Source organism: Delphinapterus leucas, chromosome X (assembly GCF_059928025.1).
Source record: "Delphinapterus leucas isolate spDelLeu-1000000601 "Yukka" chromosome X, BTC_Dleu_Yukka2, whole genome shotgun sequence".
NCBI lineage: Eukaryota > Metazoa > Chordata > Mammalia > Artiodactyla > Monodontidae > Delphinapterus > Delphinapterus leucas.
Genome location: NC_143150.1, coordinates 122,387,593 through 122,413,239, shown reverse-complemented (window position 1 = coordinate 122,413,239; position 25,647 = coordinate 122,387,593). Strand labels below are relative to the sequence as shown.

Sequence of the window (25,647 nt, the reverse complement as noted above, 5' to 3'; positions counted from 1 at the left end):
TCCAAAACTATGTTGAATAATAGTGGTGAGAGTGGACATCCTTGTCTTGTTCCTGATCTTGGAGGAAATGCTTTTAATTTTTCACCACTGAGAATGATGTTTGCTGTGGGTTTGTCATATATGGCGTTTATTATGTTGAGGTAGATTCCCTCTATGCCCACTTTTTAGGAGACTTTTTATCATAAATTGGTGTTGAATTTTGTCAAAAGCTTTTCCTGCATCTATTGGGATGATCATATTTTTATTCTACAATTTGTTAATATGGTGTATCAGATTGATTAATTTGTGTATATTGAAGAATCCTTGCATTCCTGGGATAAACCCCACCTGATCATGTTGTATGATCCTTTTAGTGTGTTGTTCAAATCTGTTTCCTAGTATTTTGTTGAGGATTTTTACATCTATATTCATCAGTGATATTGGTCTCTAATTTTCTTTTTCTGCAGTATCTTTGTCTGGTTTTGGTATCAGGGTGATGGCAGCCTCATAGAATGAGTTTGGGAGTGTTCCTTTCCCTGCAAATTTCTGAAGACTGAGAAGGTTGGGTGTTAGCTTTTGTCTAAATATCTGATAGAATTCACCTCTGATGCAATCTGGTTCTGGACTTTGTTGGAAGATTTTTAATCACAGTTTCAATCTCATTACTTGTGCTTGGTCTGTTCATATTTTCTGTTTCTTCCTGTTTCAGTCTTAGAAGCTTATACCTTTCTAAGAATTTGTCCATTTCTTCCAGGTTGTTCATTTTATTGGCATAGAGTTGCTTGTAGTAGTCTCTTAGGATGCTTTGTATTTCTGTGGTGTCTGTTGCAACTTCTCCTTTTTCATTTCTAATTTTACTGATTTCAGTCCTCTCCCCCTTTTTCTTTCTTTTTTCTTTTTTTTTTTGTGGTATGTGGGCCTCTCACTGTTGTGGCCTCTCCCATTGCGGAGCACAGGCTCCAGACACGCAGTCTCAGCAGCCATGGCTCACAGGCCCAGCCGCTCCGCTGCATGTGGGATCTTCCCAGACCAGGGCACGAACCCGTGTCCCCTGCATCAGCAGGCAGACTGTCAACCACTGTGCCACCAGGGAAGCCGTCTCCCTCTTTTTCTTGAGTCTGGCTAAACGTTTATCATTTTTGTTTATCTTCTTAAAGAACCAGCTTTTAGTTTTATTGATCTTTGTTATTGTTCTCTTTGTTTCTATTTCATTTATTTCTGCTCTGATCTTTATGATTTCTTTCCTTCTACTAACTTTGGGTTTTGTTCTTCTTTCTCTAGTTCCTTTAGGTGTAAGGTTAGATTGTTTATTTGAGATTTTTCTTGTTTCTTGAGGTAGGCTTGTATTGCTGTAAACTTCCCTCTTAGAACTGCTTTTGCTGCATCCCATAGGTTTTGGATCATCATGTTTTTGTTGTCATTTGTCTCTAGGTAGCTTTTGATTTCCTCTTTTATTTCTTCAGTGATCTCTTGGTTATTTAGTAACATATTGTTTAGCCTCCATGTGTTTGTGTTTTTTACGTTTTTTTCCACCTGTAATTGATTTCTAATCTCATAGCCTTGTTGTTGGAACAGATGCTTGATATGATTTCAGTTTTCTTAAATTTACTGAGGCTTTATTTGTGACCCAAGATGTGATCTATCCTGGAGAATGTTCTGTGTGCAGTTGAGAAGAATGTGTAATCTGATGTTTTTGGATGGAATGTCCTATAAATATCAATTAAATCTCTTTGGTCTATTGTGTCATTTAAAGCTTGTGTTTCCTTATTAATTTTCTGACTGGATGATCTACATTGGTGTAAGTAAAGTGTTAAAGTCCCCTGCTATTCTTGTGTCACTGTCGATTTCCTCTTTTACAGCTGTTAGCAGTTGCCTTATGTATTGAGGTGCTCCTATGTTGGGTACATATATATTTATAATTGTTGTATCTTCTTCTTGGATTGATCCCTTGATCATTATGTAGTGTCCTTCCTTGCCTCTTATAACATTCTTTATTTTAAAGTCTATTTTATCTGATATGAGTATTGCTACTCCAGCTTTCTTTTGATTTTCATTTGCATGGAATATCATTTTCCATCCCCTCACTTTCAGTGTGTATGTGTCTCTAGGTCTGAAATGGGTCTCTTATAGACAGCATATATATGGATCTTATTTTTGTATCCATTCAGCGAGCCTGTGTCTTTTGGTTGGATCATTTAATCCATTCATATTTAAGGTAAATATCTATATGTATGTTCCTATTACTATTTTCTTAATTGTTATGGGTTTGTTTTTATATACCCTTTTCTTCTTTTGTGTTTCCCACTTAGAGAGGTTTCTTTAGCATTTGTTGTAGAGCTGGTTTGGTGGTGCTGAGTTCTCTTAGCTTTTGCTTGTTTGTAAGCTTTTGATTTCTCCATCAAATCTGAATGAGATCCTTGCTGGGTAGAGTTCTCTTGGTTGTAGGTTCTTCCCTTTCATCACTTTAAATATATCATGCCACTCCCTTCTGGTTTTTAGAGTTCCTGCTGAGAAATCAGCTGTTAACCTTATGGGAGTTCCCTTGTATGTTATTTGCCATTTTTCCCTTGTTGCTTTCAATAATTTTTCTTTGTCTTTAATTTTTGTCAATTTGATTGCTATGTGTCTTACCATTTTTCTTCTTTGGTTTATCCTGCCTGGGACTCTCTGCGCTTCCTGGACTTGGGTGGCTATTTCCTTTCCCATGCTAGGGAAGTTTTCGACTATAATCTCTTCAAATATTTTCTCGGGTCCTTTCTCTCGCTCTTCTCCTTCTGGGAGCCCTATAAGGCGATTGTTGTTGCCTTTAATGTTATCCCAGAGGTCTCTTAGGCTGTCTTCATTTCTTTTCATTCTTTTTTCTTTATTCTGTTCTACAGCAGTGAATTCCACCTTTCTTCCAGGTCACTTATCCGTTCTTCTGCCTCAGTTATTCTGCTGTTGATTCCTTCTAGTGTATTTTGTGTGTGTGTGTGTGGTACGCCGGGCTCTCACTGTTGTGGCCTCTCCTGTTGCAGAGCACAGGCTCCGGATGCGCAGGCTCAGCGGCCATGGCTCATGGGCCCAGCCGCTCTGCGGCATGTGGGATCTTCCCAAACCGGGGCACGAACCCGTGTCCCTGCATTGGCAGGCAGACTCTCAACCACTGCGCCACCAGGGAAGCCCTCTAGTGTATTTTTCATTTCAGTTATTGTCTTGTTCATCTCTGTTTGTTTGTTCTTTAATTCTTCTAGGTCTTTGTTAAGCATTTCTTGCGTCTTCTTGATCTTTGCCTCCATTCTTTTTCCAAGGTCTTGGATCATCTTCACTATCATTATTCTGAATTAGTTTTCTGGAAGGTTGCCTATCTCCACCTCATTTAGTTGTTTTTCTGGAGTTTTATCTTGCTCCTTCATCTGGTACAAAGTCCTCTGCCTTTTCATTTTGTCTGTCTTTCTGTGAATGTGGTTTTCCTTCCACAGGCTGCAGAATTGTAGTTCTTCTTCTGCTGTCTGCCCTCTGGTGTATGAGACTATCTTAGAGGCTTGTGCAACCTTCCTGATGTGAGGGACTGGTGGTGGGTAGAGCTGGGTGTTTCTCTGGTGGGCAGAGCTCAGTAAAACTTTAATCTGCTTGTCTGCTGATGCATGGGGCTGAATACCCTCTCTGTTGGTTTTTGGCCTGAGGCAACCGAACACTGGAGCCTACCTGGCTCTTTGGTGGGTCTAATGGCGGACTCTGGGAGGGCTCATGCCAAGGAGGACTTCCCAGAACTTCTGCTGCCAGTGTCCTTGTCCCCATGGTGAGCCGCAGCCACTCCCCACCTCTGCAGGAGACCCTCTAAAACGGGTAGGTCTGATCAGTCTCCTATGGGGTCACTGCTCCTTTCCTTGGGTCCTTATGTGCACACTACTGTTGTGTGCCCTCCAAGAGTGGAGTCTCTGTTGTGACTCTACGTCTCTGAGTGGAGTTGAGACTCTGGGACTCTGAGTGGAGTCTCACAGACTCCTGGTCCTGTGAAGCTTCGATGCTTTGTGGTTGTGGAAATCCTATAGGAGACGGTCCACAGCAGGTGAAGCTAATGCTGTCAGTGGAGGTGGTGAAGCCAAAGATCTGCAGTTCAGACTAAAATTGCTGATGTACATAGACGACAAAACCATCTCATGTGAATGTAGTTCAAGCACGTTTAACATAAATACAGTCATGTTAATGCCTAACATCATCTATCTTGTGCCTCCCCTCAGCGACCCCCTCCTCAGTTCCTGAGGCTCCTGTAACTCATGTACAGGGGAATGGAGAGTGAGCTCTGTCCAGTCTGAGCCCTGAGTTACCCTGTGTGTATCTTAGGATACTTTGTATTTCTGTGGTGTCTGTTGTAACATCATCACTTTCATTTCTGATTTATTTGGGTCCTCTCTTTTTATAAAAAACATACTACTATTGTCTTTTATTCTTTACAGAAGCTTAATAAATGTTTGATCTACTACCCTTACTCTATGTATACTTTTTGCAATGAGATTTTTACTTCTGTTTGTTTTCTTGTTACTATCAATAATTAGTGAGACTTCTTTTAAGCTTAAGTAAATTCCTTCAACATTGCCTATAAAGCTGGTTTATTAGTGATGAACTGTTTTAGCTTTTGCTAGTCTGGGAAACTCTTGATTTCTCCTTCAATTCTTTTCTTTTTCCATAAATTTATTTATTTATTTATTTATTTTTGGCTGCGTTAGCTCTTCATTGCAGTTCGTGGGCTTTTCTCTAGTTGTGTTGTGGCAAGTGGAGGCTACTCTTCGTTGTCGTGCACGGGCTTCTCATTGTGGTGGCTCTTCTTGTTGCGGAACATGGGCTCTAGGTGCTCAGGCTTCAGTAGTTGTGGCTCGTGGGCTCAGTAGTTGTGGCTCATGGGCTCTAGAGCACAGGCTCAGTAGTTGTGGCACACAGGCTTAGTTACTCTGTGGCATGTGGGATCTTCCTGGATCAGGGCTCGAACCCGTGTCCCCTACATTGGCAGGCAGATTCTCAACCACTGTGCCATCAGGGAAGCCCTCTCCTTCAATTCTGAATCATAATCTTGCTGGTAGGGTATTCCTGTTGTAGACTTTTTTTCTTTTTAGCCCATTGAATATATCCTATCATTCCTTCCTAGTCTGCAAATTCTGCTGAGAAGTCATCTGACAGTCTTATGGGAATACCTTGAACATAACTAGACCCTTTTATTTCACTGCTTCTGTGATCCCTCTTAAAATTTTAAATTTTTGGTGCTTTATAATGTGTCTTGGTGTGGACCTGTTTGTCTTCATCTTGTTTGGGACTCTGTGTTTCCTGGACCTGGATGTGTGTTTCCTTTCCCAGGTTAGGAAAGTTATCAGTTACTATATCCTCTAATAAGTTCTCTGCCCGTTTCTCTCTTCTCGTCGTTCTGGGACCCCTGTAATGCTCACGTTAATATTCTTGATGTTGTCTCAGAGGTCCCTTTACCTATAGTCTTAATTGTTTTTTCTTTGTACTATTCAGTTTGGGTGATTTTCACTACTCTGTTTTCCATTTCACTGATCTGTTTTTCTGTATCATATAGTATAATGTGGCTTCTCTCGTGTGTGTGTGCGTGTGTGTATGTGTGTTTTAGCTCTTTTATTGTATTGTTCACTGTTTGGTTCTTTTTGACATGTTATTGCTCTTTGTTGAAATTCTCACTATGTCCATGTATTCTTCTCCTGACTTGGGTGAGCATCTTTATAATCATTACTGTGAACACTTTTTTTTATCGGGTAGAATGCTTGTCCCTGTTTTATTCAGTTCTTTTTCTGATGTCGTGTCTTGTTACTTCATTTGTAACATATTCCTCTATTTCCTTATGTTTCCTAATTCTCTGTGCATTTCTATTCGTTAGGTTCAGGTTGTTACATTCCTGGGTCTCAGAAAAGTGGCCTTATATAGGAGATGACTGATAGGGCCCAGCAGCACATTGTCCTCTGGCCAGCAGAGCCACATGCTCCAGCGTTGTCCCCTGTGTGGGCTGCACAAACCTTTCTTTTACGGCAAGGCCAACTGCTGTAGACAAGCTGGTAGGCGGTGTTGGACCCTGGCCTAAATGGCTGTGAGCCCCTGTATTTGATTGCCGTGGGTGTGCTGATAACCAAGGCAGCCCTCTGTTATGGGTGGCTGTGTGGTGCTCCAGGTGCACAGGCGGACAGGGTAGGCCCCCAGTGTGTCTGGTTGTGAGGCCTCTGGTGCAGGAGTGCTATGGGCATGGTGGTAAATGGGGCAGGCCCCTGATTCTAATCAGTTCCAGGGAAGACTCTAAAATGTTGCTTGCCAATGTCTCAGTTCCTAGCGGGAGTCCCAGCTGCCTCTTGCCTTTCCAAGAAGCTCTCCGAGATTAGCAAGTGGGTCTGACATACGTGTCTTTCACACTATTGGCTCTGCACAGGGACTGAGAACATGTGAGATTTGTGTGTGCCCTATGAGAGCAAAGTCTCAGTTTCCTTTAGCCTCCAGCTTTCCTGAAAATAAGCCCTGCAGGTTTTCAAAGCCAGACCTGCCGTGTTCTTTTCTTCCAGTACAGGAACCCTGGGCTGAGCAGCCTGATGCCAGGCTCAGACCCTTCCCTCCATGTGGAGGACCTATGCAATTGTGATATCTTCCAGCTGTGGGTCACTGTGCTCCATGTGTGGGTTCCAATTAGACTGTGTTTCCAGTCCTCCTACCTGCCTTGTGGTTTCTCCTTCCTTATATCTTTAGTTGTGGAAAACGTTCCCTGCTAGTCTTCAGAGATAATTTCCGTGTAAGTTGTTGTAATTTGGGTGTGTCCGTGGCAGTAGGGGAGCTCAGTATCTTCCTACTCTATCTTCTTGATCCCTTCTCAAGAATTCTTTGAAAATATATGCATTTATTACTGTAAACATAACTCTTTGAATTGCACTCTTGTTCCTGTATTCCATAAATTTAGGTACTTTGTGTTTCCAATTTTGTTTGCTTTAAGATTTCTTTTAAATTTCCCTTTTGATTTATTCCTGTATGCATTGGCTATTCAGGAGCTTATTGTTTAATTTCTAAGTGTTCTTGAATTTTCAATTATTCTTTTTAATATTGAATTTCAGTTTCATACCATTGTGGTTGGAAATGATCCTTGATATGATTTCAATATTCTTGGGTTTTTGAAGGCTTGTTTTGTGGCTTAATGTAGGATCTACCCTAGGCAATGTTCTATGTGTACTTAAGAACAATGGAAAGTTTGCTGCTGTTGAGTGGAACATACTGTAGATGTATGTTAGGTTCATTTGATATCAAGTGTGTGTTCAAGTTCAGTGTTTCCTGATTGATATTCTGTCCGGATGATCTATACAGCGTTGAAAGTTGGGTATCGATGTTTCTTACCATTATTTTATCTCTGCACATTTTCCCCTTCAGGTGGGTTAATGTGCTCTTTATATGTTGAGAGGCTCCAAAGCTGGATACATACATATTTATAATTATCATGATTTCTTGATGAATTAATCCATTTATCATTATATGATAACCTTCTTTCCTTTGAGAGGTTTGACTTCAAGTCTTTTTTACCTCATAATAGACTAGTCAGTCAAGTATCATTTTCATGGAGTATTTTTTTCCCAATCTTTCAATTTTATGCTATATATGGATTAGAAGTTAACATGAATATCTTGTACACAGTATAACTGAACTTTCTTTAATCCATTCAGCCACCCTATGGATTATTTAAATTGAAGTATAGTTGATTTACAATATTACATTAGTCTCAGGGGTACAACATATGGATTGAATATTTTTATAGATCATGCTCCACTAAAGTGATTACACAATAATGGCTATATTTCCCTGTGTTGTACTATATATCCTTGTTTATTTCATACATAGGGGTACTGGATTTAGAGAAACAAACTACTGTTTTTCCCTCCCCCTTTTACTCGCCCCACCAGTAACCACTAATTTGTTCTCTGTGAGTCTATTTCTGTTTTGTTATATACATACCTTTCTTGCATTTTTAGATTCTACAGAGAAGTGAGAACATAGAGTATTTGTCCTTCTCTAACTTAAGTAGGTATAAATATTCTAGGCCTATCCACGTTATTGCAAATGACAGAATTTGATCCTTTTTAATGGCTGAGTAATAGTCTATTGTGTATACATACCACATCTTCTTTATCCACTCATCTGTTGATGGACATTTAGTTTGCTTCCATATGTTGGCAATTGTAAATAATGCTGCTATGAACATTGGGATGCATGTATCTTGTCAAATTGGTGTCTTCATTTTCTTTGGACATATACCAAGCAGTGGAATTGCTGGCTAATATGATACTTCTACTTTTAGCTTTTATCAGGACCTCCATATTCTTTTCATAGTGGGTGTACCAACTTACAATCCCACCAACAGTGTACTAGGATTCCCTTCTCCATGTCATGAACAACATTTCATATTTGTAGACTTTGGAATAATAGCCACGTTGAGAGGTGTGACCTGACGTCTCATTATGGGTTTTCTTGTGGGTCATTCATTAAATTTAATTTACAAAAGAAGGTGATAGGCTGGATGTGATCTCCAGGTTTAGTTTGCTAATGCCTGGTATAGGTTAATTTGGGGAGAATTAATACCTTTACAATGTTATTTATTGCTTACATTTTTCAGGTTGACATTTAGTGATTGGAAACATTTAAAATTTTTTCTCCCTGAAGGATATCTGAAGTCTGTTGGTTTGTTTCTGTTTTATAAATTTGTTCATTTCTGTCACTTTTTAGACTCCACTATAAGTGATATCACATGATATTTGTCTTTTTCTATCTGACTTACTTCACTTAGAACGAAATAATGCCATTTGCAGCAACAGGAATGGACCTAGAGATGATCATGCTTTTTCATTTCTGAGTAATATTTGATTGTGTACATGTACCACTTTTTCATTATCCATTCATCTGTTGATGGACATTTTGGTTGCCTCCATGTCTTGGCTATTGTAAATAGTGCTGCAGTGAATGTTTGGGTTTGGGTGCATTTGTCTTTTTGAATTCTGGCTTTCTGCAGATGTATGCCCAGAGGTAGGACTGCTGGATGATATGGTAGCTCTATTTTGACTTTTTAAAGGCATCTCCATACTGTGCTTTATAGTGGCTCTTACCAGCTTACATCTCACCAACAGCATAGGAGGGTTCCCTTTTCTCCATGTCCTCTCCAGCATTTATGGTTTGTAAACTTTTTGATGATGGCCATTCTGACTGTGCAAGGTGATACCTTGTTGTGGTTTTGATTTGCATGTGTCTAATAATTCGAGATGTTGAGCATCTTTGCATGTTTTTTTTAAACGCTGTGAGAAAAAGTTACAGTTGACATTGGCTTTTTGGAAGTCTGACTATTTTGAATTTTTGTTCGATAACTACCACAGGACATTTGTTAAAGGGCAGGTGTCATTTACACCCTGGCAGTCCTTGTGAATATTAAGTGCCCATAAGCACATGTTTTAAAGTTGCTGTTGTGGAAATGGGCACAGGCGGTAGGATTTCCTTCATGCCCCTCTCTGGTTACTTGGGTAACCAGACCCACTGTGGAAGACGGGCTCCTGGATTGTAAATTAGCGTGGGCTGTGGCAGAACAAACACCCAAAATCTTCTGTTTTGTTACTTCTTGTTTTTGTTTTAATTTAATTTTTCTTTTTTATTGAAGTAAAGTTGATTTAAAATATTCTGTTTGTGGTAGGCATACAGAATCTTGTTCAGTTATGTATATTCATATGTCTCTTCATCTTCAGATTCTTTTTCCATATAGGTTATTAGACAGTGTTGAATAGATTTCCCTTTGTTATACAGTAGGTCCTTGTTGATAATCTATTTTATATGTATTAGTGTGTAAATATTTTTCCCAGCCTCCTGATTTATTCCTTCCACCCACCTTTCCCATTGGGTAACCATAAGCTTGTTTTCTAAGTCTGTGAGTCTGTTTCTCTCTCTTTTATTTTATTTGTTTGGCTGTACTGTGAGGCATGTGTGATATTAGCTCTCCCAACACCAGGGATCGAACCCATGCCCCCTGAAGTGGAAGCCCGGATTCTTAACCATTGGACGACCTGGAAAGTCCCTGCTTCTCTCTTGTAAATCAGTTCATTTGTATCAATTTTTAAATTTCAGCTATGAGTAGTATCATATGATACTTGACTTTCTCTTTCTGATTTACTTCACTTAGTATGATTATCTCTAATTCTATCCATGATGCTGCAAAGGGCATTCCTTCATTCTTTTTCATTTCTGAGTAATATTTCACTGTGAACATGTACCACTTCTTTATCCATCCATCTGCTGATGGATATTTGGGTTACTTCCATGTCTTAGACATTGTAAATTGTGCTGCGGTACACATATGGGTGCATGTGTGTTTTCCAATTCTGGTTTTCTCCTGTTATACGCCTGGGAGTGGGACTGCTGGATCATATGGTACCTCTAATTTTACCTTGTAAAGGCACCTCCATACTGTTATTTATAGTGGCTGTTACCACATTAGATCCAAACAGCAGCATAGGAGGGTTCCCTTTTTTCTACAACCTCTCAAGCATTTATTGTTTGTAGACTTTTCGATGATGGCTATTCTTACTCATGTGAAGTGATCCCTCATTGGAGTTTTGATTTCCCTGAGGCTAATAATACAGGAATTAGAGCATCTTTTCAAGTGCTTTTCTTTTAAACAGTGTAAAATTTACCTATTGAAATAGGATCTTGAAAGTCTGTTCCTTTGGAATTTATTTTGCTTACCTACCCCTGGACATTTCCTGATTGTGGGTGTCATTTACAGCCCAACAGTCCTTGTGAATATTAAGTACCCATAAGCATTGTTTTTAAAGTTGCAGTTGCAGTAAAGGGCAACAAGGCAGCAGAATTCATTCATACTCAACTTGATTGCTAGGGAAAACAGAGGCTTAGTGGAATTTCTCTTCCAAGGTTGTAAATTGGAGTGTAAAGTGCCAGGACAAATACCCAAAATCTTGTGTCACATTACTTCTTGTTGAATTTACTTTTTATTTCTTATCAGAGTAAATTTGATTACAATGTTGTATTTGTTCTAGGTGTACAGAATCTGGTTCATTCATACGTATACATATATCTAAACAGGTTTAGATTATTTCCCATGTTGGTTATTAGAGAGAGTTGAGTAGACCTCCCTTGGCATCCAGTAGGTCCAGTAGGTCCTTCTTGATTATATATTTTATATGAATTATTAAATGCATGTTAACCCCAACATCCAAATTTTTCCATTCCTTTCACCTTTTTCAAAGTCTGTATGGGTCTTTCTCAGTGGAAATATGTTTCATGGGTATCAATTTTTAGATAACACTAGTAAATGATATCATCAGATATTTGTCTTTCTTTTTGTGACTTACTTTACGTAGTATGATTACCCCTAGGTTCATCAGTGGTGCTGCAAAAGGCATTGTTTCATCTTTTTCATGGCTAATATTCGATTATGTACATGTACCATTTCTTTGTCCATTCATCTGTACTTGGACATTTTGCTTGCATCCATATCTGGCTATTGTAAGTATCGCTGAAGAGCACTTTTGGTTACCTGTGTCTTTCTGAATTCTGGTGTTCTCGGGTTACAGGCCCATTAGTGGTTTGGCAGGATCACATAGTAGCTCAATTGTTAACTTTTAAAGGCACCTTCATTCTGTTCTGATTGGTGGCTATTACGAGTTTACATCCCAGCAACAGCATAGGGGTGTATCCATTCTGGGAAACCCATTCAGCATTTATTGTTTGCAGACATTTTTTTCTGATGGCCATTCAGACTATTGTGAGGTGATGCCTTTTTGTAATTTAAATTTGCATTTCCCTAATAATTCTTGATGTTGAACATTTTTTCATGTCCTTTAAACAAAAAACAGTGAGGAAATTTACTTCTTGAACTGTCTTTTCCAGATTTTCTACTGTTTTGCATATTAATGTCTATTCCTGACCGCAGGATATTTTTTGAGGGCAGGTGTCATTTAAAGCCCTGCAGTCCTTGTGAATATTGAGTGACCAATAGCACTGGGATTAAAGCTGCTGTTGCGGGAATTGGCCACAAGGCGGCAGATTTCTACATTCCCATCTTTGGTTACAAGGGCAGGAGAGCCTTCCTGGAAGTTGTGTTCCTAGGTTGCAAATTGTAGTGGAATGTTCCAGGACAAACTCCCAAAAGCTTCTGTCTCCTACTTATGTTTGTTTTTTAGATTCATTTTATGTTTTTCATCGGAGTAATGTTTTTTTAAACTAGATCCTTACTCTATCTACAATTACCCCTTTCTTCTTTGCCTTTAATATTTATTTATTTACTTATTTATTTATTTATTTATGGCTGTGTTGGGTTTTCGTTTCTGTGCGAGGGCTTTCTCTAGTTGCGGCAAGTGGGGGCCACTCTTCATTGCGGTGCACGGGCCTCTCACTGTCGCGGCCTCTTTTGCTGCGGAACACAGGCTCCAGACACGCCGGCTCAGTAGTTGTGGCTCACGGGCCTAGTTGCTCTGCGGCATGTGGGATCCTCCCAGACCAGGGCTCGAACCCGTGTCCCCTGCATTGGCAGACAGATTCTCAACCACTGGGCCACCAGGGAAGGCCATATCGGAGTAAATTTTATTAGGGTGTTGTGATTCTCTGGGTGTACCGATTTTGATCAATTTTTCATACATATATCTGTTCATCTTTGGATCATGTTACCATGTAGGTTATTACAGAGTGTTGAGTAGACCTCCCTTGGTATTTGGTACGTGTTTGGTGATTATGTAATTTATATGTATTAGTGATTATATAATTTATATTTTTTATATGTTATGTTTATATACATATAACATACATTAGTGTATGTATGTTAACCCCATAATCCTAATTTATCCACCTTTCATTTTGGTTAACCATTAGTTTGTTTTATACGTCTCTGAGTGTCTTTTCCTTTGGAAATATGTTCATTGGTACGAATCTTAAGATAACATCTATAAATTATATTACAGGATATATATCATATACTTTCGACTTAACGTAATATGATTATTTCTAGACTCACCTGTAGTCTTGAGAATGGCATTGTTCATTTTTTTCGAAAGCTAATCTTCCATTAGGTACATGTACCACTTATTCTTTGTCCATTCATCTGTTGATTGACATTTTGGCTGCTTCCATATCTTGCCTATTTTGAATATTGCTGCAGGACAGCTTTGTCGGCCTGTGTCTTCTTGATTCGGCTCTTAGGTGACAGGCCCAGTGGTGGGCATGCTGGATCAAATGGCATCTCAATTTTTACTTTTAAATGCATCTCCTTTCTGTTCTCATTACTGGCTCTTACCACTTTACATCTCAGCAGCAGCTAGAGGGTACACAGTTCTCTAAAACCCTTTCAGGATTTATTGTTTGTAGACATTTTGCTGATGGTCATTCAACTGATGTGACTCGAAAACTTTTTGTAGATTATATTTGCATGAGTCTAATAATTCCTGATGTTGAACTTTTATGCATTTTCCTTTTTTTGAAAAAAAGGTGTAAAACTTACCTCTTCATACTATCTTTTTGAAAAATTTGCCAGTTGTGAATTCTTTGGCCATTCCCTACCTCAGGACATTTTTTGAGGGCAGGTGTGCTTTACAGCCCTTGTGAATGTTACGTGACCGTTAGATGTGGGTTTAAAGCCACTCTTGCGGGAAACGGGCACAAGGCGGCAGCATTTCTACATTCCCAACTCTGGGTTTTTGGGCAACAGAGCCTTCCTGGAAATGGTGTTAGTAGGCTGCAAGTTACAGTGGAATGTGCCAGGGCAAACCCCCAAGAGCTTATATCTCCGTACTTCTTGTTTGTTCTTTAAATTTAATTTTTATTTATTATCACAGCAGATTTGATAAAAATATTGTGTTTGTTCTAGGTGTGCAGAATCTGGTTCATTATATCTATGTATCTAACTATTCATCTTTGGATCCTTTCCTGTGTAGGTTATTACGGAGTGTTGAGTAAACCTCTCTTGGTCTTCCATAGGTATTTTGTGATTATATATTTCATATGTATTAGTACATGTCAGTTAACCCCCATATCCTAATTCATATATTCCTTACACCTTTCCATTTGGTTAACATAATTTTGTTTCCTGAATCCATGCATGTCCTTCTCTTGGCAGTAATTTCATGGGTATCAAGTTTTAGGTAACTCCTATAAGTGATGTCGTAGGATATCTGTCTTTTGGTTTCTTTCTTAATTCAAGTTGGGCGATTGATCATGTCTAGATCCTAGTATGGTGCTGCCAACGGCACTGTTTCATAGTTTTCCATGGCTAATATTCTATTGTGTACATCGACCACTTCTTCTTGTTGCATTTTTCTCTTGATGCACATTTTGGTTTCTTCCAAGTCTTGGCTATGGTACATGTTGCTAGAGTGCAGGATTGCCAGCCTGTATGCTTTTGATTCTGGGGGCCTACCAGATACATGGTAGCTGAATTTCTACCTTTAAATGCACCTCCATTCTGTTCTCACTACTGGCTGTTACCAGGTTACATCCCAGCAGCAGCTAGAGGGTATGCAGTTCTCTGAAACCCCTTCAGCATTTATTCTTTGTAGACTTTTTTTTGCTGATGATCATCCTGATGGCTGTGAGGTGAAAGTGTTTGTAGATTGGATATGCATGGCTTTATTAATTCTGATGTTTAGCATTTTTCCATGCCCCGTTTTTTAACAGAAAAAAATGAAAGAAAAAGAAAGAAAAGACAGAATGTGCATAAAATATGCCTCTTGAAATCGTCATTTTGAAATGTGCACGTTTTTTGAGTTTTTTGCTCGATTTATGACCCAAAAGTTTGTTTAGAGGGCAGGTGTCATTTACAGGCCTGGAATCATTTTGAATATCAAGTAAAGATTAGCGCTGGGTTTAGAGCTGCTGTTGTGTGAAACGGGCACAAGGTGGCAGCAGTTCTCCTTAACAAATTTGGTTACTAGGTCAACAGAGCCTTAAGAGAAGTCGTGTTCTAGGTTGTAAATTAGAATGGAATGTGCCAGGAAAAAGCCCCTTAAGTTTATGGCTCACTATTTCTTGTTCGTTTTTTTAAATTTAATTTTTATGTTTTATCACAGCAACTTTGATTACTATGTTTTGCTTGTTCTCGGTGTGGGAGATGTGGTTCTTTTACACATATAAATATATCTATTCTTCTTCAGATTCTTTTCCCATGTAGGTTATGACACAATGTTGAGGAGTCTTCTCTTGGTATTCTGTAGGTCTTCGGTGATTATATATTTCACATGTGTTTGTATATCTCTGTTAACCCCAGTAACCCTATGTATCCAATCCTCACACCTTTCCATTGGTGAACCATAAGTTTGCTTAATGAATCTGTGATTGCCTTTCTTTGTGGAAATATCTTCACTGGTATCAATTTTTAGGTAACACCTCTAAGTGATATCGTAGGATGTGTGTCTTTCGCTTTCTGACTTACTACAAGTTGCGTGATTACTTCTGTAGTCGTCTACAGTGCTGCAAATTGCATTGTGTCATTTTTTTCCTTGGCTAATATTCCATCTGTACATGTACCAGTTCTCCTTTGTGCACTCATCTGTTGATGGACTTTTTGGTTGCTTCCATGTCTTGCCTATTGTAATACTGCTGGAATGCACATTTGCCTGCCTGCGTCTTTCCAATTCTGTCTTCTTCGGTTATAGGCCCAGGAGTGGGCCTGCTGGATCATACGGTAGCCAAATGTTTACCTTGTAAAGGCACCTCCATTGTTCTCATTAGTGGCTCTTACCAGGTTACGTCCCACTTAAAGTTGAGGGAATGCACTTCTACGCAATCCCTTCAACGTCTATTGTTTGTAGTTTTTCTGTTAATTTTTATTCTGACTGGTGTGAGCTGATACCTCTTTGTGGTTGGATTTGCAGGCGTCTCATAATCCCTTGAAATTGAGCTTTCAGGCATGTCGTTTTTTTCTTCAAGCTGTGAGTAAATCTTACCTCTGCGAATGGTTTTCTTGAAGTATGTGCCACATTTTGAAATATTTTGGCCATTACCTCCCTGAAGACATTTTCAGGGCAGGTTTGATTTACAGCCCTGCAGTACTTGGGCATATTAAGTGTCGGTTAGCACAGGTTGTTGCTGCTGTTGCATGTAACAGACATTGGGAGGCAGCATTTCTTCTTTACCCACTATGGTAACTAGGGAAACACACCTTCCTGCCAGTGGTGTTCCTCGTTTATACACTAGAGGGGAATGTGCCCAGATAAACCCCCAAAGGCTGATGTTGTCATACACTAAACTGTACCCTAACCCGTACACGTTCCCTAAACTTAATCTTAACCCTCACCATTATACTAACCTGTACACTAATAATAACCCATACACTAACACGTACCCTAACCGTAACCTGTTGTAGTACACTAACCCTAACCCTAAACCTAACCATAAACCTTAAACTCACCCATGTCCTAATCGTAACCCGTACACTAACAGTAACCCTAACGATAACAGGTACCCTAAGCCTAATCCGTTGTCATATGCTAACCTGTGCCCTAATCCATACCCATTCCCTAACCCTAAACATAGCCCTAAACCTTACCCTAATCCACACCCTAATCCTAACCCGTACACTAACACTAACCTGTTATCGTACCCTAACCTGTACCTGAAACCGTAAACATTCCCTAACGCTAACCCTATCCCTAACCCTTACCCGAAGCCTTACCCTAACCGTACCGTAATCCTAACCCATACCCTAACACGTACGCTAACCCTAAAACGTTGTCACACCCTAACCTGTACCGTAAACCGTACCCCTTCCCTAAACTTATCCCTAACCCTAACCCTTACCCGATGCCCTACTCAAACGCGTAGCCTAATCCTAACCCATACATTAACACTAACCCATATCCTAACACGTATGCTAACCCTAAAGCGTTGTCGTACCCTAACCTGTACCCAAAAACCATACCGGTTCCCTAACCCTAACCTGTCCCGTAATCCTAACCCGTACACTAACCCTAAACTGTTGTCGTACCCTAACCTGTACCCTAAACCGTCCCCATTCCCTAACCCTAACACCCGAAGCCGTACCCTAACATGTACGCTAACCCTAAACCATTGTCGTACCCTAAACCGTCCCCGTTCCCTAATCCTAACCCGTACACACTAACCCGTACCCTAACACGTACGCTAACCCTCAAACTTTGTCGTACCCTAACCTGTAACCTAAACCGTCCCCATTCCCAAACACTAAACTTAACTCTAACCCTAACCCTTACCCAAAGCCTTACCCTAACCCGTCCCCTAATCCTAACCCGTATGCTAACACTACCCCGTACCCTAAAACGTACGCTAACCCTATACCGTTGTCATACCCTAACCTGTATCCTAAACCGTCCCCGTCCCCTAACCCGTCCCCTAATCCTACCCCGTACACTAACACTAACCCGTACCCTAACACGTGTGCTAACCCTAAACCATTGTCGTACCCTAACCTGTACCCTAAACCGTCCCCGTCCCCTAACCCTAACTCTAAGCCTTACACGAAGCCTTACCATAACCCGTCCCCTAATCCTAACCCGTAGGCTAACACTAACCTGTACCCTAACACGTACCCTAACCCTAAACCGTTGTCATTCCCTAACCCTAACCCTAATCCTAAAACTTACCCGAAGCCTTACCCTCACCCGTCCCCTAATCCTAACCTGTACACTAACACTAACCCGTACCCTAACACATACGCTAACCCTAAACTGTTGTTGTACCCTAACCTGTACCCTAAACCGTCCCCATCCCCTAACCCTAACCCGTACCATAACCCTAACCCTAAACCATACTCTAAGCCGTACAATAATCCTAACCCGTATCCTAACCCTAAACCTTACCCTAAACCCTAATCCTTACCCCTAGCTTAATTTTGTTTTTTTGTATTTAAAAAAATATTTTCTTGGGTTGAAACAAATTAGCAGAACAACAAAATAGGGGGCTTCCCTGGTGGTGCAGTGGTTGAGAATCTGCCCGCTAATGCAGGGGACACAGGTTCGAGCCCTGGTCTGGGAGGATCCCACATGCCGTGGAGCAACTAGGCCCATAAGCCACAACCAGTGAGCCCTCGCATCTGGAGCCTGTGCTCCGCAACAAGAGAGGCCGCGATAGTGAGAGGCCCACACACGGAGATGAAGAGTGGCCCCCCACTTGCCACAACTAGAGAAAGCCCTCACACGGAAACTCAGACCCAACACAACAAAAATAAATAAATAAATAATAAACTCCTACCTCCCCCCAAAAAAAGGACAACAAAATAAAACAGAAAGTAACCTGTGTGTCCCTCAAAAAGCTAAGTCTGAAATAGTTGGTACTTCTGTTCTATGGACTGTTATGTAGCCTATAAAAAGTGTGAGAGCTAAATCTGTTTTTCTACAGTGAGAAGCATGATGTTCCAGATGTATAGAGCACCTGGATAAAACGAGAAATCTACACACTATGCTGGTCGTTTCAATAATTGGGAAAGGATGGCAAGTGGTAAAATATTATCTTTTCCTTTAATTTTTTAAATTTCACTTGTTACAAAGAACTTGAATTATAATTGTACTTTTAAAAAGTAACAATGGAAATTTAAAAGAAAAAATATATATTGTGTGTTCAGTTACATTTCATAGAATTATGAAATGCTCCACCCTCTGGCTATTACCTGCAAAAGCAGCTTTAAAACCTATGCTAATTGTCACTTCATATGAACAAGTCCTGCAGGGCTGTAAAGGAAACCTGCCCTCATCATGTCTTGAGGGAGGTAAAGGCCAAAGTATTTCAAAATGTGGCACATATTTCAAGAAAACCATTTGAAGAACTAAGTTGTAATAACCGCTTGAAAAATAAAAGGACATGCCTGAAAGCTCAATTTCAAAGGATTATGAGACGCCTGCAAATCCAACCACACAGAGGTATCAGCTCACACCATTTAGAATAACCATCAGGAAAGAAACTACAAACGATCAATGCTGAAGAGGTTGTGGAGAAATGCATACCCTCCGTTTCAAGTGGGACGTAACCTGGTAAGAGCCACTAATGGGAACAGAGTGGAGGTGCCTTTAAAAGGTAAACATTGAGCTACTATATGATCCAGCAGGCCCATTCCTGGGACTATAACATAAGAAGACATAATTGGAAAGACACAGGCAGGCAAATCTGTACTGCAGCAGTATTACAATAGCCAAGACATAGAAGCAACCAAAAGTCCATCAACAGATGAGTGGACAAAGAAGAACTGGTAACATGTAGAGATGGAATATAAGCTCGGGAAAAAAATGAAACAATGCCATTTGCAGCACCATAGATGAGTCTAGAGATAATCATGCAACTTGTAGTAAGTGAGAAAGTGAAAGACACCTAACGTATATCACCTATAGGTGTTACCTAAAAATTGATACCAATGAAGATATTTCCACAGAGAAAGGCAATCACAGATTCATTGAACAAACTTATGGTTCCCCAAATCGAAAGATGTGAGGATTGGATACATTACGATATTGGGGTTAACAGAGATATACAAAGACATGTGAAATATATAATCACCAAAGACCTATGGAATACCAAGAGGAGACTACTCAACACTGTGTCATAAGCTACCTGGGAAAAGGATCTGAAGAAGAATAGATATATGTATATGTGTGAAAGAATCACATCTTGCACACCTAGAACAAAAAAAACATTGTAATCAAATTTGCTGCAATAAAAAATAAAAATTAAATTAAAAATATGAACAAGAAATAATGAGACATACACTTAAAGGAATTTTTCCTGGCACATTCCATTCTAATTTTCAACCTAGAACAGGACTTCCATTAAGGCTCTGTTGCCCTGGTAACCAGATTTGGTAAAGGAGAAATGCTGCCGCCTTGTGGCTGTTTCACACAACAGCAGCTTTAAACCAAGAGGTAATGGTCACTTAATATTCAAAATATGTGCAGGACTGTAAAGGACACCAGGCCTCAAAAAATTCCTGGGGTCGTAAATCGACCAGAAAATTTAAAAGACGTCAACATTTCAAAAAGACAATGTCAAGAGGCATATTTTGCACACATTTTGTATTTTCTTTTTCTTTTTGTTTAAAAAAAATGCATGGAATAATGCTCAATATCAGGAACTAATAAAGCCATGCAAATGCAATCTACAAAAACGTTCACCTTACTACCGTCGGAATGATAATCAGCAAAATAGTCTACAAAACATGAATGTTGAAAGGCTTTTAGAGAACTCTGTACCCTCTAGCTGCTGCTGGGATGTAAACTGGTAACAGCCAGTAGTGAGAAGAGAATGGCAGTGCGTTTAAAGTTAAAAATTGAGCTCATCACTCTGTAATAACTTACACGGGAAAGGAACCAAAGATGAATAGATAGATACATAGATATAATGAACCAGATTCTGTACACCTAGAACAAACACAACATTTTTATCAAATTTGCTCTGATAATAAATAAAAATTAAATTAAAAAAAACAAGAGGTAAGCAGATATAAGCTCTTGCGGGTGTGCCCTGGCACATTCCACTCTAATTTGCAGCCTACTAACACGATTTCCATGAAGGCTCTGTTGCCCAAAAACCGAGTTGGAAATGTATAAATGCTGCCACCTTGTGGCCGTTTCCCGCAAGAGCGTCTTTAAACCCACAGCTAATGGCCACTTAACATTCACAAGGACTCAGGGCTGTAAAGGACACCTGCCCTCAAAATATGTACTGAGGTGAGGGATGGCCAAAAAAATTCAAAAAAGAAAATTTTCAAGAAGGTAGTATGAAGCGGTAAGTTTGACTTACTCTCTTGTTAAAAAAAGGAAAATGGATAGAAGCTCAACCTCAGGAATTATTAGACTCATGCAAATCTCATCTACAAAAAGGTTTCAACTCACACCAGTCGACTGACCATCAGAAAAAAGTCTACAAAGAATAAATACTGAAGTGGTTTGAGAGAACTGTGCACCCTCTAGCTGCTGGGGGGATGTAACTGGTAACAGTCAGTACTGAGAACATAATGGAGGTGCGTTTAAAGGTAAAAATTGAGCTACCATGTGATCTGGTAGGTCCTTTGATGTGCCTATCACTTGAGCAGACCCGAATGTAAAAGACACAGGCTGTCAAAACTGCACTACAGGAACATTTAACATAGCCAAGACTTGGAAGAAACCAAAATGTCCAGCAACAGAAAAATGCACAAAGAGGAAGTGGTCCATGTCAACAATGGAATATTAGCCATGGAAAACAATGAAACAGTGCCGTTTGCACCACCATATAAGGACTTAGAGATAACCACCCAACCTGAAGAAAGAAACTGAAAAGACAGATAGCCTATGACATCCCTTATAGGCGTTACCTAAAAATTGATACTCGTGAACTTATTTCCAAGAGAAGGAAAAGCATGGATTAAGAAAACAAAATTACGTTTCACCACATGGAAAGGTGAAAGGAATGTATGAATTATGATATGGGGGTTAACAGACATGTACTAATACGTATGAAATACAGAATCACAAAATACCTGTGGAATGCCAAGAGGTCTACTCAACACTCTATAATAACCTACACGGGAAAGGACTCAAAGGGGAATAGACAGATACGTCGATATGATGAACCAGGTTCTGTACACTTAGGAGAAACTGCATTTTTTTAATCAAATTTGCTCTGATACCTAAACAAAATTTAATTTAAAACACAAGAAGTAGGAGATATAAGCTCTTGGGGGTTTTCCCTGGCACATTCCCCTCTAATCTGCAGGCTACTAACACGATTTCCAGGAAAGCTCTGTCGCCCAAGACCCCACAGCTGCAAAGGCAGAAATGCTGCCGCCTTGTGGCCGTTTCCCGCAAGAGCGGCTTTAAGCCCGCAGCTAATGGTCACTTAATAGTCACAAGGACTCAGGGCTGTAAAGGACACCCGCCCTAAAATATTGTGCTGAGGTAGGGAATGGACAAAAAAATTCAGAACAGGGGCTTCCCTGGTGGCGCAGCGGTTGAGAGTCCGCCTGCCGACGCAGGGGACACGGGTTCGTGCCCCGGTCCGGGAAGATCCCACATGCCGTGGAGTGGCTGGGCCCGTGAGCCATGGCCGCTGAGCCTGCACGTCCAGAGTCTGTGCTCCGCAACGGGAGAGGCCACGACAGTGAGAGGCCCGCGTACCGCAAAAATAAATAAATAAATACATAAATAAATTAAAAGGAAAGTGGATAAAAGCTCAACCTCAGGAATTATTAGACTCATGCAAATCTAATCTACAAAAAGTTTGCAACCCACACCTGTCGACTGACGATCAGCAAAAATTCTACAAACAATCAATACTGAAGGGGTTTTAGAGAACTGTGTACCCTCTAGCTGCTGGTGAGATGTAAAGTGGTAACAGCCAATAAGAACAGAAAGGAGCTGCCTTCAGAAGTAAAAATTGAGGTACCATTCAATCCAGCAGTCACACCACTGGGCCTCTCACCTGAGAAGACCAGAAGCGAGAAGACCCGGGCTGCAACAGCTGCACTGCGGCCTTATTCACAATAGCCGAGACGGTGAAGCTACCAAAATGTCCATCGACAGACGAATGGATTAAGAAGAGGTGGTCCGTGTACACAATGGAATATTAACCACGGAAGACAATGAAACACTGCTCTTGGAGGCACCATAGACGAGCTGGGAGATGATCACAGAACATGGGGTAAGTCGGAAAGCAAAAGACCTATATACTATGATATCACTTAGAGGCGTTATCTAATAACTGACACAAATGAACATATTTCCACAGAGAAAGACACTCACAGACTTAGAAATCAACTATGCTTATCTAAAAGGAAAGGTGGGCGGAATGGATAAATTAAGATTAGCGACACCATACGTATACAGATACATATTATATACATATATCAAAAAGACCGACCATGTAGCAAGGGAGGTGTAGGGAACACTCTGTAATATTTTACGTGGGAAGAGGATCTGGACATGAATACACGTGTATAATGTACAAATGAACCAGACTGTGTACACCTAGGACACACAATATTCTAATCGTTACCCCGATTAAAATAATTTAAAAAACCAACCAGAAGTAATGCGACATAAACTTACGGGCGTTTCTCCTGGCACATTCCATTCTAATTTACAACCTAGGAACAGGACTCCCAGAAATGCTCTGCTGCCCTAGTCCCCAGATTTGGGAATGGGGAAATGCTGCCTCCTTGTGGCCGTCTCCCAAAACAGCAGCTTTAAACCCAGTGCTAATGGTCATGAAGTAGTCACCAAACTTGCAGGCCTGTAAATAACACCTGCCCTCCAAAAAATCCTGGGGTCAAACATCGACCAAAAATTCAAAAGACGGCAACATTCCAAGAAAACGATTTCAAGAGGTATATTGTACCCCCACGTTTTTCTTTTCTTTTCTTTTTTGTAAAAGACAAGAAACAGGCGTGGAAAAATGATGAAGTTTAGGAATTTTTAAAGACATGCAAACCCAAATGACAAAAACCTATCAGGTCACGGCACTCGGAATGGCCATTAGCAAAAATGCTGCAAACAATAAATGCTGAAGGGATTGTGGAGAAACGCGTACCCTCGGTTCTAAGGGGGACGTGGTAAGAGCCACTAATGAAAACACAGTGGCGGTGCTTTGAAAAGGGAAACATTGAGCTACTAGTCAGGCAGTCACACCCACTGCTGGGCCTATCACCTGAGAAAATGAGAATCAAAAGGCACAGGCTGGCAATCCTGCACTCCAGCAATACTTACCATAGCCAACACTTGGAAGCGACGAAAATGTCCATCAACAGAGGAATGCACCAAGAAGAAGTGGTCCGTGTACACAATGGAATATTACTCCACTAGAAAATATGAATTAAAAAAACAAACATGAGTAAGGAGACATAAGCTTTTGGGGGTTTATCAGGGCACATGGCAGTCTAATTGATATCTGAGGAACACCACTGGCAGGAAGGTCTGTTTCCCTAGGTACCAGCGTGGGCAACGTAGAAATGCTGCCGACCTCTGGCCGATACCTGCAACAGCAGCTTGGAAATCTGTGCGAACGGTCACTTCATATGCACAAGTACTGCAGGGCTGCAAAGGAAACCTGCCCTCAAAATGTCCTGACGCAGGTAAAGGCCAAAATATTTCAAAATGTGGCACATATTTCAAGAAAACAATTTGAAAACGTAAGCTGTCACAACAGCTTGAAAAACAAAAGGACATGCCTCAAGGCTCAATTTCAAGGGATTATGAGACACATGCCAATCCAACCACAAAGAGCTATCAACTCACACCAGTCAGAACAACCATCGGCAAAGAAACTACAAAGGATCAACGCTGAAGAGGTTGTGGAGAAATGCATACCCTCCGTTTCAAGTGGGACGTAACCTGGTAAGAGCCACTCATGGGAACAGAATGGAGGTGCCTTTAAAAGGTAAACATTCAGCTACTCTATGATCCAGCAGGCCCACTCCGCGGCCTATAGCCTAAGAAGACAGAACTGGAAAGACACAGGCAGCAACTCTGCACTGCAGCAGTATTACAATAGCCAAGGCATGGAAGCAACCAAAAGTCCGTCAACAGAGGAGTGGACAAAGAAGAACTGCTACGTGTAGAGATGGAATATTAGCTTGGGAAAAAATTAAATCAATGCCACTTGTAGCACCACAGATGAGTCTAGAGGTGATCACGCAACTTGCAGTAAGAGAGAAGGCAAAAGACACCTAACGTATGATATCACTTATAGGGGTTACTTAAAAATTGATACCAGTGAAGCTATTTCCACAGAGACATCCAATCACAGATTCAATAAGCAAAATTATGGTTCACCAAATGGAAAGGTGTGAGGAATGGATACATTAGGACATTGGGGTTAACGGAGATATACAAACACACGTGAAATATAAAATCGCCACAGACCTACGGCATACCAAGAGGAGACTGCTCAACCTCGTGTCATAAGCTACGTTGGAGAGGGACCCGAAGGAGAACAGATATACGTATATGTGTAAAACGACCACATCTTGCACACCTAGAACAAGCAAAACATTGTAATCAAATTTGCTCTGATACAAAACAAAAGTTAAATTTAAAAAACGAACAGCAAGTAATGAGACATAAACTTAAGGGGCTTTTCCCTGGAGCACTACATTCTAATTTACAATTTACAACACAACTTCCATTATGGCTCTGTTGCCCTAGTAAACAGATTTGGTAAGGAGAAGTGCTGCCGCCTTCTGGCCGTTTCACACAACAGCGCTAATGGTCACTTAATATTCAAAATACTTGCAGGCCTGTAAATGACACCTGCCATCAAAAAAAAAAAAAATCCTGGGGTCGTAAATCGACCAGAAAATTCAAAAGACGTCAACATTTCAAGAAGACAATTTCAAGGGGCATGTTTTACGCCCATTTTGTCTTCCTTGTTTCCTTTAAAATAAAAGGGAATTTTAAAACGCTCAACATCAGCAATTAATAAAGCCATGCAAATCCAATCCACAGAAATGTTCACCTCACAGCCGTCAGAATGATCTTCAGCAAAAAGTGTACAACGGATAAATGCTGAAGGGGTTTCGGAAATCTGTGTACCCACTAGCTGCTGGGGGGAGGTAAACTGGTAACAGCCAGCAGGGAGAACATAATGGAGGTGCGTTTAAGGGTAAAAACTGAGCTACCATGGGATCTGGTAGGTCCTTTGATGCGCCTACCACCTGAGCAGAGCAGAATGGAAGAG

General features: G+C 40.4%; 1 protein-coding gene across 1 annotated transcript in view; it reads left to right on the top strand.

The window, feature by feature from the left end:
- Window positions 1–23,089, top strand: part of LOC149744404 (uncharacterized) — a 109,920-nt gene extending 86,831 nt beyond the window's left edge. The window contains exon 5 of the mRNA XM_089904790.1: window positions 18,349–23,089. The gene's annotated coding sequence lies outside the window, so the exon portion shown is untranslated. The remainder of the gene's footprint in view (window positions 1–18,348) is intronic.
- Window positions 23,090–25,647: the final 2,558 nt, after the last annotated feature.